Source organism: Nycticebus coucang, chromosome X, assembly GCF_027406575.1.
Source record: "Nycticebus coucang isolate mNycCou1 chromosome X, mNycCou1.pri, whole genome shotgun sequence".
Classification (NCBI taxonomy): Eukaryota; Metazoa; Chordata; class Mammalia; order Primates; family Lorisidae; genus Nycticebus; species Nycticebus coucang.
Window position 1 is genome coordinate 123,280,386 of NC_069804.1, and position 4,144 is coordinate 123,284,529.

General features: G+C 41.8%; 1 pseudogene; it reads right to left on the minus strand.

Annotated features, from left to right (window-relative positions):
- Positions 1–1,181: 1,181 nt before the first annotated feature.
- LOC128576984 (periphilin-1-like) lies at positions 1,182–3,507 on the minus strand (annotated as a pseudogene).
- Positions 3,508–4,144: the final 637 nt, after the last annotated feature.

A 4,144-nucleotide genomic window follows, 5' to 3' on the forward strand; every position in this document is an offset into this window, starting at 1 on the left:
AAATGAAAAGAGGATGGGAGGGTAATGAAATTGGGTAGCAATAACAAACATTTTTTAAGGTTTCCTCGCTAAGCAATGCTACATAACTGTATTTTGGCTCAATGCCACTGGGCTCCTGAAGTGATCAGGAAACGAATGGAACATCGTAATTGTCCCACTTAGATTCTCAACTAACCCGTGATTTGGATGGGTCACTCATTAACGACTGTTTACACAAACTTCTTGGGAAGGGGTTGCTGAGTTGGGCCTACTACCTACTGCTTTGTTTCTTTTAAGAAAACTTCTGAAAGGCTAAGGACCTCTAAAGGGCAGAACAAAGAACTCACTCAACTACAGAGATTAAAAAGAATATAATCTATACATAGTGTAATCATGGGCATGTTATCAATCACCTTTCTTGTGGTGAAGAGTATGGGCCTATGAAAAAAACACAACTCCACCCCCCTACTGAGCCTACGACAAAATAAAAGTCTAATTTTTTTCTCTTTTGGTCAGAAATCTCAACTTTGAGATATCCCTAATCTCCATCCAAATTACCCCTTCTTTTAGTTTTATTAAATAATATTGTTTAAGTCCCACATCAGTGAAAGACTCAGGAGTTTCAGGATTAATAGAAGATGCTGATTCTTGGGAAAAAAGCCTTTTAATTCTGAGGTGTATTTCAGAGATTTAAAAGCTCTATATTATTGGTGAATGAGACTTATTCTCAAACATTCTGTACGATCCTAAGCATTCAGTTTATGATAGTACTTTAACACATAAAAGTTACAAAGCCTTAGAAAACCAAGCAACAAGTCAATAAAATCACAACTCAGAATTCTCAAATTTTCACATGGTATCATGCACTATGAGAAGCAAACAGACTACTAATATTTAAGTGGAATGATCTCTGGCCTGTAAATTACACTCCTGTGACCAAATGATTACATACTTGGAAGACGAGGGAACTTGAGTAAGCACAGAAAGCTATTCTTCAGGACTGCTTTTTCAGAACTTGAAAAATTAATTGACCATCATTTTAGGGAGCAAAAAAAAAAGGTGAGTATGGATTAAGACGCTCTACATGTAGAAAAAATTCTAATGAAAACATTTTAAATAGACTATTTTAGATGTTTATTTGATACTGGAAATATGGTCAGCCATCATTAAGTTACTTCTCTTCATCACAAAACGTCCACATATTAAGGATTTATGCAATTCAGGGAGGGAAAAAAATCTAGAAACATTTTGCCTGAGCAAGAAATCCAAAAAGGCTCTTCAAACTCTTGAGTCGAAGTATCGGACTCTGCAATGAAATACTTGAGTTCTTCAACTCGTCGCTCACCTATTTCATGTAAATTCTGCCTCAGCGCAAACTGTATAGACTTTTCTAATGAAGGATCTTTTTCAATCAGCATTTTCACTACCCTCTAGAAAGTTTCACAGTCTTGTCAGTAAGGCTGTTCAATCTCTTTGGTTTTTAATGCTATTGCTTTAGAGGGACGGGTTAGCTCGTCTTCCTATAACTCTATGCCATATGCTGCATTTGCCTCAGGTTCTTCTGCCTGGTAAATGAACGGTGGTGCTGTGGATCCCTCTTCATACTGGTAAAAATCAGGCAAATTACTTGCATCTGACTTCTCTCACTTTTCAGCAGCCCACTGTCTTGCAGCCTCAGCAAGTTCTTTTTCAGTTAGCCTATGCGGTTTGACTAACACCTTGGATGACGAAACTGCTGAATAAAACCAGGGTGAAATATCTCTTGATGTTTTCAAAGATCGTACAGGCCTCTCCTTATCTGTTTCTGGCTTTCTTTCATGCTGCCGTTTGTAGGAGACATCAACACCCCTGTACTTTCTACGTTGAAACTGAAGGAAAGACTGCCAGGTTCTCTTGAAAGGATTTCATAGTCAAATCGTCCCTCCGACCACATTTCATCTCTTCTATAAACCATGAGTCCAGGCCGCCCAGAGACTCCCCGACCGCTGCCCACAGCTATCCCAGGCAACAGGCACTTCCGGCGTGCACGATGATGTCACAAAGCGCCAGGTTTCAAGAAGCATTTTGTTTTGTCTTGAGGCAGAGTCTCACTATATTGGCCTGGCTAGAGTACGTGGTGTCACAGTTAACAACAACCTCAAACTCTTGGGCTTCAGCAATTCTCTTGCCTGAGCCTCTCAAGTAGCTGGGACTCCAGGCCCTCGCCACAACGCTCAGCTATTTTTTGGTTGTAGTTGTCATTGTTGTTTGGCAGTCCTGGGCTTGATTCCAACTCGCCAGCTCTGCTGTATGAGGCTGGAGCCTTAGCTGCTGAGCTACAGGCGCCGAGACAGTACTTGTGGTTTTTAAAATCATTATTAAGGCATGAGAATTTGCCCCCCAAATTAAACCCATTTAGCATCATTTGTCTCATAGCTGCCATGTTGTTCACCGCACAAAGGCACGTGAATGACAGAAAGGAAATGAAGCTGGTATCCCACCCATGCTTTGTTCATCATGGTCTGAGGCTGTGTTCCAAGAGTGTCTTTTTCTAAATCACACAAAGGTGCTTTATTGACTAGCAGCAGCTCTCTCTGTTCTAGGGAAATAAGCTTGGAGTACTTGGTATAATTGGTACTCATGGAAACATCTAGCTCAGCTAGATGCTTTTTTAAAGACCTGGAGAGGCTGGGTGCAGTGGCTCATGACTGTAATCCTAGCACTCTGGGAGGCCAAGGTGGGCAGATTGCCTGAGCTCAGGAGTTTGAGACCAGCCTGAGCAAGAGCAAGACCCCCTTCTCTAAAGATAGCCAGATGTTGAGGTGGGCACCTGTAGCCCCTGCTCCTTGAGTGGCTGAAGCAAGAGGATCGCTTGAGCTCAAGAGTTTAAGGTTGCTAGGCCTGGCACAGTGGCTCACACCTGTAATCCCAGCACTCTGGGAGGCCAAGGTGGGTGGATTGTTTGAGCTCAGGAGTTTGAGACCAACGTGAGACAAGAGCAAGACCCTTCTCTACTAAAAATAGAAAAACAAACTGGGCATGGTGGTGGGCACCTGCAGTCCAAGTTACTCAGGAGGCTGAGGCAAGAGGATTGTTTGAACCCAAGAATTTGAGGTTGCTGTGAGCTATGATGCCAAGGCACACGAGGGTGACAAAGTGAGACTCTGTCTCACTAAAAAAGGGGGGGCGGTGCCTGTGGCTCAAAGGAGTAGGGCGCTGGCCCCATGTGCCAGAAGTTGTGAGTTCAAACCCAGCCCTGGCCAAAGACTGCAAAAAAAAAAAAAAAACCTGGAGAGGTAAGAGTGTTGCACTTTGCATTAGTAGAGTATTTGCTTCTTCTCTGGCTAAGTCTGCTGGGCGAGGGGGGACAGAGAAGAATGAAAGTATTTGAAAGTTAGTGTTCTATGAATTATATGAGTTGTCTGAGCCCATATTCTGTGCCAACCTCTGCCCCAGGCCTCCTACCTCTTCAGAACAGGCTGGAGAACCTCCAATCCTCAGCATATTTTTGTCACACCTATTGGCATTCCCCTGGCCCAGACACGTCATCATAGCTTATGGTACACTTATCTACCCTGTTTTCCCAAAAATAAGACATCCTCTGAAAATAAGACCTACTTACAGGAAAGATAAGACGTCCCCTGAAAATAAGACCTAGCACATCTTTGGGAGCACACCTTAAAATAAGACACTGTCTTATTTTCGGGAAAACAGGGTATTGAGTTTGAAAATGGCCTCAGAGTACTTGTGTGTTTCTTTTTTTTTTTTTTTATTCAGACATGGTTTCTTTATTTTGCATTTTAAAATTCACAAAAAGCTTTACAGTATCTGCATTCTCCTTGTTGATCAGCAAGGCTTTATGGTAAGAGAATTAAGTAGTCATTGAAGTAGTTAGGACTAACTGCCTCACTGTACCCAGAGCAACATAGTGAGACTCTATCTCAAAATAAACAAATAAACAAATAAATAAATAAAGTTACTTTAACAGGTCACATTTTGAGGATTATAGTTTTCTTTTTTATTTCTCAATTTTTAGTGTGTCTTTGCAAATATGCTAGATGATGCATTCCAGGGATATTGCTTTAACTCATGCCATGTAGTAGGGTGGAGTCCCTTCCAGATGTCAGTTTCCTAGAGAAGGGTTGTAAACAATAGGGTACCAGTTGAGGTGAGTAGGTAGATAGGA